This window comes from Schistocerca nitens, chromosome 2 (genome assembly GCF_023898315.1).
Source record: "Schistocerca nitens isolate TAMUIC-IGC-003100 chromosome 2, iqSchNite1.1, whole genome shotgun sequence".
Classification (NCBI taxonomy): Eukaryota; Metazoa; Arthropoda; class Insecta; order Orthoptera; family Acrididae; genus Schistocerca; species Schistocerca nitens.
In genome coordinates, this window is record NC_064615.1 from 906,076,450 (window position 1) to 906,086,191 (window position 9,742).

Below are 9,742 nucleotides of genomic sequence, written 5' to 3' on the forward strand. Positions count from 1 at the left end.
TAAAAAAAAAGAAAGGGCAGCAAGAGGAAGAAAGCCTGTAGGTGAAGAAGAAGAACCAGAGGGTGACCCTGATTACTCTGCTGAACGATTTTGATAATAGGGTAAGAGGTGTTTCTGAATTTTCATAACACATTACTTTAATCGCATTTTCTAGAATTTGATATTTTTAGTGTTAGATGTACCCTTATCTCACTAACCACTAAACCAATAATATTCACATTTTCAGAAATGCTATAAATCAATTAAGAGAGGCCACTGAACTAGAATAATGACAAAAACTAGCTTAGCCCCTCAAACAGAGAAATTTGTTTTTTCCCAATAAAAATGGCTTAATGGTAAAAAATTCATAAATATTATACCAACAAAAAATCGGTGCTAGTTCAGTGAGCTAACAATATATGCTGAAAACAGCTACCAAAATTTCAAAGTTCTAAGTATAACGGTTCCAGAGGAAAAAGTACATAAAATTAGCAAATTTAACATTAAGTGATACCAAGATATCTAGCCGTGTTCTGCGTTCATATTATCTTCCGATGTTGATTAACTGCTGCAATTGCAAGGTTTCGCTGTTTATATTGGACCAAGTTTCTGTTGCAACTGGGACAGATTTGGGTGTTTTCCATACAAAAATGTAACGGTTGGTCTTTGCAGCTGGGGCTTCAGCTGTAGAAGCATGACACCAGAAGGCGGTATCGTCAGCACATGGGGCTAGATTTCTAGATTTTCATTCAGGCCTGTTGATTTTGGTATACTAACTGATTATAGGCTGTGAAACAGAGGTGACAATGATTAGTACTTCCGGTACACCCAACTGATGTACGAAAATGCTGGACGATTTATTGCCTATCTGTACTGTCGTTTGCCGACCGGTGTGGCCGAACGGTTCTAGGCACTTCAGTCTGGCACCGCGCGATCGCTACGGTCGCAGGTTCGAATCCTGCCTCGGGCATGGATGTGTCTGATGTCCTTAGGTTAGTTAGTTTTAAGTAGTTCTAATTTCTAGGGGACTGATGACCTCAGATGTTAAGTCCCATAGTGCTCAGAGCCATTTGAACCATTTTGTACTTTCGTTTGTTGGTTGTAAATAATGATCTTCAGAAGATTTATTAGTTTCGGAGGGATGCTGAACTGAATGATGTTGCAGAACAGACTGGCACAACAGACCTTGTCAAAGGCCTTTCGATGAGGAATATCCGCGTATTGGCTGCATCTCCATTGCTAAAGCCTTTGCATTCCTACGCACGAGCGTCATTATATGCTCGACCGTGTTACGGTTGCGTCTAAAGCCTACTTGTCCTTTTGGTATGACATTCAGCGTTTCTGCAGAGTGTTTGGGCTGTATATGACGAAGTTTTCAGATATTTTGCCGATGACGGATAAGAAGGTCATCGACCGGTAGACGGTGATGTTCTGCTTCGGTTTAGGTGGTTTCAGAATCATTCTGCCTTTTGTCTCCTTCTGCTGGACTGATGACATCTTTGTTGCTGGATTGCATAGACCTTAATGGCGGGACCATTATGTGTGTGGTATTAATCTGGGATGGCGGAGTGTGACTCCGTCAGATCCTGCTGCTGTGTTCCTGCCGCTCCTTATCGCTTGGCTTATCTCGTCAATGGCGATGCTCGATAGTCGATGCAGTTGCTCATTGTTGTGTACTGAGACTTCAGCAGTGTTTAGTAATTCGTCTATTCTAGTAGGCGTTGTGCCATTTAACAAATGCCCTCCACCTGCATCTGCAGTTCACACTTAAATGCCTGGCAGATGGTACTGCGAACAACCCTCAAACTATTTCTTTACCGTTCCACTCTTGAACAGTGTGTGGGAGAAATGCACTGTTAAATCTTTCTTTACGAGCCCTGCCTCCTCATATTTCACTGTGATGATCATTACGTCCTATGTTATGTTGTCGTCAATAGCATATTTTCGCATTCAAAGAAGAAACTTTGTGACTGAAATCTCGCCACTACGAAAAACGCCTTTGTTTCAATGATTGCCACCTCATTCTCTCCTCTGTTTCGCGGTAATTCAAAGCGACCTGCCCTTCTTTGCACATTTTGATGTCCTCCATCAGTTCTATCTGGTAAGGATCTCATATTGCACAGCAGTGCCGCATCGGAGGATGGACGGACGTAATGTAGTAGTTTCCTTTAGAATATCTGTTGTACCTTCTAAGTTATCTTTCGCCCAACATTTTCTTTACGATCACTACGGTTTTATCTCTAGCACATATAGCCGATTTCTTTGGAGGACCTGTTGTATCGTCTAAGCGTTGAGCCTTTCGTTTGTCTTGCTCAGATACTTCCTCTGTAATATAGGTATTCCTTCATATATCATAGGACTATTGTGTCAGATGTTATATAATTGAAATCGTAAATAGTGACAGCGAGAGAGGGCTTAAACTGTTAAATCCACATCTCGAAGAACGGAAACTAGCAACACAGATATACCGACGGCACTTCATTGGAATTCCCTAGCGGATTACAACTGTGCGACCGGACCATGACGCGGACACGTAACCTTGCCTTCCGGGTTCGATTCGCAGTCTAGCACACAGTTTTAATCCGCCAGGAAATTTCAAATTAGCATGGGAGATTCATTCTGGCAATTCATTACTCCTCCATATTTTTTCGAATTTTGCAACGCGGCGCTACCACGTCAAATTCCGCTCGTAATCATTAATATGAAGATTGGAATAGAAGAATAATGTGAATACCTTTGTCCGCCAAGCTTGTAGTTTCCTGTTGGTCCCTGAAGACTGTTTAGAATCTTTCCTCGAGAACGCACTTCCTGAACTGATCTTTCTCCAAAAAGAATGTCTTCAGGACTGGTGCTAGGCAACGTTACGAAGCGATTTACGTCAGAGGGCATTGTTGAAAATTACGATACTACGTAAGAACGGCAGACACAAAAATTAATCACCCCAGCAGACTTCACGCTAATACCGTGTAACACAGCACACAGACTTGGTGATGGCTTCAATTCGGCAAGGAAGATAGTCCACAATTTCTTCAGGTACAGCATTTTCCGCTGCAGCCACTCGTTGATTATTCGACCCTGCAGAGCTTCCGAATTGCTGGGATGCTGTCCGCTGTGTTTCACTCACTGTTCCAGACAGCCCACACATTTTCTAAGGAATTAGAAAGGGGTGAAGCAGTGGAACCGTCGAGGTGGGGTAGGGCCCTGAGTGTTCGATAAACCAGGTTTTCCGCACGTCCAGCCCTGTTGTAGGTGATACTGACGATACTACAACCATACATGGATGTAAGAGGAATTAATGGAAGAGTCTGTACCTGATTCCCTAACAGCTGGAATAATTAGTGTCACCTTCCAATGTCCTTCTAGTCCAGTAATTATTTCTGGTAGCTAAAATGGTTCTGAGCACTATGGGACTTAACTTCTGAGGTCATAAGTCCCCTAGAACTTAGAACTACTTAAACCTAACTAACCTAAGGACATCACACACATACATGCCCGAGGCAGGATACGAACCTGCGACCGTAGCGGTCGCGCGGTTCCAGACTGAAGCGCCTAGAGTGCCGGCCGCTGGTGGCCGAGCGGTTCTGGCGCTACAGTCTGGAACCGCGCGACCGCTACGGTCGCAGGTTCGTATCCTGCCTCGGGCATGGATGTGTCTGTTGTCCTTAGGTTAGTTAGGTTTAAGTAGTTCTAAGTTCTAGGGGACTTATGACCTCAGCAGCTGAGTCCCATAGTGCTCAGAGCCATTTGAACCATTTTGAAGCGCCTAGAACCGCTCGGCCACACCGACCGGCTTTATTTGAATACTCTCTGTTTGTCAGGAGACTGGAAAAGGCTGCAGTCGCGGCTTCTACAAGCCTTCTCTTAGATCAAAGGAAAGCCTCTGTCCTACATTGTGAAGACAACTGTTGTTATCTTGGATGGAAGTGTCCACAGAATACTTATCATGAATGTTGAAATGAACATCCAGCTCATGATCGAGTGAGCCTATCGTATTGTACGAGAAACACCTCAATAACATCACACATTCACCTCCGGCCTGAACAACATCCGTCACACATGGAGCACATTGGGGGTCTGCTCCGTGCACCAGACGTCTTGCATCATTTGAAAAGAGGCAAAATCACGACCTGTTACGCCATACGACGCACCTCCAGTGAGCTACTCTTCAGTTTGTGTTTTATATGCCCCATTTAACACATTTCGGACGGATTCCAAGCCGATTCGTGTTTTGCGCGCGATCCGTTGCAGACAGATCTCAAGATAATTCGTACTCTCCACACGTTGTCTATTGATGCCATCCGCTCTGATCTGTTTTAATAGCTTCACCCATTTAGGTGTTTACGCAGTAGTCAATGTATCACACTTGATTGGCCTTATGGACTTTTTGCTTAGGCCGGCTGGAGTGGCCGAGCGGTTCTAGGCGCTACAGTCTGGAACCCCGCGACCGCTACGGTCGCAGGTTCGAACCCTGCCTCGGGCGTAGATGTGTGTGATGTCCTTAGGTTAGTTAGGTTTAAGCAGTTCTAAGTTCTAGGGGACTGATGACCTCAGATGTTAAGTCCCATAGTGCTCAGAGCCATTTGAACCTTTTCTTTTCTTTTTTTTTTTTTGCTTATTTAGCATTTTATATTGTTTTCTCACACTGTAAATAGTTACTACTTTCGTTTTGAAGTCACTCCCACATTTATAGAAGCCCTGTTCAGAAAACTAAAGGAAATCAACACATCTGAAACATTTTCGGAGGTTTTTGGCGATGATTATTGAGATGTTCCTAGTGAGAATGAAGATCGCGATAATTTTATGAGCATGAATGCTTTTATGGTACGGAGGAAGATTCCAGTGACAGTGACACCATTAGACCTGAAAAGAAGCGTAAGGTGGCAGTGTTTTGAAGTGATTCCACAGTAACGATGAAGACGATTCTCTTCTTGTGACTGATTCGTTTTTTCATAATGTTAATCCTTTCGAGACGGCAGCTTTATGTGCCGTTGCGACTAATGGCCTTTTGCGAGGATCTCGACTCCATAACTCCAGTGTATGTAGCTCCCATCGCAATGCTCTGTCGGAAATTAGTTAAGACAGTTGCTGTCGAGTTTCAAACTGATTGTGATTACAATGCATGACACTCGCCCCTGTTGGTTAGGATATTTTTGCTGCCATTGTTCTTACGCTGTGTTACGTGGGTATGAGTAGCACATGTCCAAAAGTTGAGTTGATACTCCAACAAACTGGGTAACTTCATCCCCAGTATGGTCATGGACACATCCAAACAGGGCTGTGTAAGTAGGCTGTTTAGGTTTTTATGTTGGTGACGCCACGTAGCGCTCTATATTAAAATCGCAACCTGCGCTGTGTGCAGTCTGTGGCTGGTTCGACTCATTGTTGGATTATTCGTTAGTGTAGTGTTGGGCAGTTGGATGTGAACAGCGTGTAGCGTTGGACAGTTGGAAGTGAACCGCCAGCAGTGGTCGATGTGGGGAGAGAGATGCCAGAGTTTTGAGATGTTAATATGAGCGGACGATCTGGACGTGTGTCCGTCCGAAAAAGTAAAGTTGCCAAACTGGATGTCACGAATTTATATATATGGTATGACTTTTGAGCACTATTAAGGTAAATATATTGTTTGTTCTCTATCAAATTCTTTCATTTGCTAGCTATATGCCTTTCAGTAGTTACTGGTTTCAGTAGTTAGAATCTTTTATTTAGCTGGCAGTATTGGCGTTCGCTGTATTCCAGTAGTTCGAGTAACGAAGATTTTGATGAGGTACGTGATTCATGAAAGATAAGTTATTGTTAGTCAGGGCTATTCTTTTGTAGGGATTATTAAAAGTTAGATTGCGTTGCGCTAAAATATTGTGTGTCAGTTTAGAAATGATCAGAAGAAGTCAAGAGAAAACTGTCTGAGTACATTCAGTTTTACTGAGCTGTTTCTGTATCAAATAACGTAGAAGTTTACCAGCACAGTCTCTCTTTACATTTAAAGGGGAAATTTCAGCTGCTCCTTTCTAGCATTCTGTCAGGTCTCCTTGTCGGCTCCCATTACTGCGCTGATTCCATACAACCGACTGGAATATTCACATCACTTCACTGCCACGAACTACGAGTGGCGTTCAGTAAATGATGCAACTGATTCTCTGCCAATTTCGGTTGGAAAAACTGCAGAATTTGTTGTGGGACGTAGAGGAATAATCCGACTTCAGCCCCTATAGTTTCCTGAAGTTCCGGTGATCATAGTGGCTCAGTTCGAAGTGGGACTCATTACTGGAGACATTTCTACTCCATTCGAAGACGTGTCTATAGACGCCTCGAACAGCGGTGGGGTACAAACCTGACTGACGCCCGCCATATGGCCCGACAACCGGGAGTGTTGGCCTGGGGTTCCATTTCCTACCGTTGCAGGACCTCTTTGGTTGTCATATGCGGCGCCCTAAAAGCTCAGCGGTACGCCGACGATATTCCATGCATCGTTTAGTAGCCCTTTATGCCAAGACACCCTGGGCTTACAAAAAATGGCTCTGAGCACTATGGGACTTAACATCTGAGGTCATCAGTCCCCTAGAACGTAGAACTACTTAAACCTAACTAACCTAAGGACATCACACACGTCCATACCCGAGGCAGGATTCGAACCTGCGACCGTAGCGGTCGCGCGGTTCCTGACTGAAGCGCCTAGAACCGCTCGGCCACAGCTGCCGGCCTGGGCTTACATTTCAGCAAGACAATACCCATCCGCACATGGAGAGGATTTCTACTAAATGTCTTCGTGTTTGCGACACTCTACCTTGGCCAGCAAGGTCGCCAGATATCTCCCCAGTTGAAAATGTCTGGAGCATTATGGACAGGGCTCTCTCGCCATTTCGGGATTCTGACGACCTAACGTGCCAGTTGGACAGCATTTGGTACGCTGTCCCTCAGGATGGCATTGAATAACTTGATCAATCACTGCCAGGTCGAATGGCTGCCAGAGGTGGACCAACGCATTACTGTCTTGCTCAGTTTGTGAAGCGATTTCTCTTGAATAATTCATCCAGTTTGTAATAATGTGTTTGCCTGTACATGTGCATCACATCTACAGATTTCTCTCCAATTCAGGCAATTACATCGCGGTGTGTCGTTCTTTGTTGTTGTTTTAGTATTTGTCGTCCGCTTCTGATGTTTCATTTAGATAATCCTGCCATAATCCGTCAGTAGTAATTGAATGTATTCATCCGGAATTTCAAAGGCAACTCCACATACCTGCAACAATGTGTAATCCCAACCCAGCCACCGATATTAGTATCTTGATAATTTTGCCTATGACAATTACGAAGCAACCTCTCGTGTAATGTTGTCAATGAGTTGTTGGTGTCTTAGTTCTGAGTTTTCTTTAATAGAAAATATATTCTGAATTAATCAAATTTAAGTCCATATACATCGTCTGTAGGTAAACATAGCTATCCGCAGCTTGGCGCAACCGTATGGCAAGCTAAATTTGATCGTTCTCTTCAGAAACTTTCCCATGTTCGCTACATGCTCCCCAGGCTCTTATTTACAGTTGGTGCCATCGAACGGCTTGGCTGCAGTACTATGCTGTAGGATGTTTGTCTCGTCCGACCGCCGCCGCAGACAGATTTGTCACAGCTCAAAGACGCAATACGTGACAGATAAAAATCCTAGGACCTTTGGATCCATAGTTCAGCAATTCACGTTTTTCCCTGCTTAAGTAAGTTAAACCCTCGTCTCGGTACAAGGGAGCTTCTTCATAAAAAGAAAACAAATATATAACTTCTAATGTAACAATAAAATAACCTCTTCAGGGGAACTAAAATAAATAATCTCGGAAAAATAATGAACATCATCATGGGGGGGGGGGCAGGGAAGGGGGGGAGGGAGATCAACCAGCCCGGATAGCGGCGCGCTCTAGTAGGTTTCGGGAAGTCGCGCTAGCCCCAGAAACGAATCCGCCCGGTGGATTAACGAGGACGACCGGTGTCTAGGCGAGCCTGAATGTCGATTTTAGGCAGTTTCCCCCCATCTGACTAGGAGAATTCTGGACTGGTACCCAGGGCATTTCTTACGCTAGACGCAAACATTTAGAAAACGTTCGCACACTTTTGCATGGGATAAGACGTGGAGCAGACAGGTGGGGTAGCCTAAACAAATTTCGCCCCCAGGGGCGGGGTGAGAAAGTGGGTAGGGGCAAGCCGTGGCGATAGGAACGGCATCGGACCATTCTCTGCCACTAACACTGCAGAATCCGAAAGTTAATGTGCAGTCACTTTGAAGATAAGGAATAAAGAACAGGAAAAGGAAAGAGACGATGTGGGGGGAAAATTATATCAAATTACTCAACAGAAGGGCAATAAGAAATAAAGAAAAGTCTCCTTCACAAAAAAAGAATTAACAGCACCTGTAGAACTTTCGGCACTCCTGAGATTCGAAAAGCGACTACGAATCGAGCCCCACCGCACAGGCGTGCGTGAGTTACTATTTCTCCTCTTTTCTTAAGCAGAATGCTTCACGATTTTGCGTGTCAGCCTTGACGAGGTGCCATGTCACTCGTCTCTGTATCGGTGCAGTTCTAGAATATGTACTGCCGAAGCGAGTACAGTTATCTCTGTTACCGAAGATCGTATGATACTATGTTACCGGTAACTTAGTACACTTCAAAATGAGCCTCTGCTTGAAATCGTCAAATAGTGATGAATAAAGCATATATAGTCTCAGCGAAACCAAGCTTCTTTTACTCTATGCTTGTGGTTGCAGAGACAAGCATAAATAACGTCCGTAGGACTTTGTTACGTCCAAGGCTTCAGTTAGACTGGAAGTAGACACGCTGCTCGATTGCACAAGCACTTGCTCTGATGCTCCGTGAAACTCTGTGCAGGTAGTAACTCCTCTTGCCCATCCGCGCCATGTACAATGCAACACTATTACGCTGCTTGACAATTTAAAAGGAACAACCGACAGTTGCAAAGGAACAACTATAAACTGCTGCGGAACAACCGACAATTGATATGGAATGCCCGGCCAACGGTAATAAAAGGAAATTCAGAGAGTGAGACGTGTTAACTTCAGCAAAGCCTGTGCACGAAGGTTCTGTATGTAGAACCGATTACCCCACCCGCCGGAGGTTCGAGTCCTCCCTCGGGCACGGATGTGTGTGTTGTTCTTAGCGTAAGTTAGTGTTTAAGTCGAGGAACCGATGACCTCAGCAGTTTGGTCCCTTAAAATTTCACACACATTTGAACATCTGGAACCGATTAATGTGACATCCCTCGTGGCAACACGTCTGCAAGACGTTGTCTGAGCGCTTACGTTCATGAAGAGCAGATGGACGGCTCGAAACGGGCCAGAGTGTTACTACTTGTGGCCACAGTAAGATTGTGTCCAAAAGCGTCGTCTCGCAATTAAACAAGGCCGCTGAAGGTCTAAATGCTATGCGAGCCATGCCGAAGGTCGTAGTATCCCACACTAACACATTTTCCGTACTCGTGACTGGACATCAAACGGCACTAGCGTCATTCTTCATGATGGCCTCTTCAGTAGCTGCATTATTTAGATTACACGTACAATGAAAAAATATTATGTAGTTACCTTTTGTTAGGTAATAGCTTAATTTTCTAGTTTGCTGCACTTTGAGTCCACAACTAACTTCAGCTTTTTCTACTATGTACAGTTTTGAAACTTCCTGGCAGATTAAAACTGTGTGCCCGACCGAGACTCGAACTCGGGACCTTTGCCTGTCGCGGGCAAGTGCTCTACCATCTGAGCTACCGAAGCA

At 44.5% G+C, this 9,742-nt stretch overlaps 1 non-coding gene across 1 annotated transcript; it reads right to left on the reverse strand.

Annotated features, from left to right (window-relative positions):
* Window positions 1–8,460: 8,460 nt before the first annotated feature.
* On the reverse strand, window positions 8,461–8,567 carry LOC126237752 (U6 spliceosomal RNA). The gene has a single exon (XR_007545200.1). It is a non-coding gene; the product is annotated as a U6 spliceosomal RNA (small nuclear RNA).
* Window positions 8,568–9,742: the final 1,175 nt, after the last annotated feature.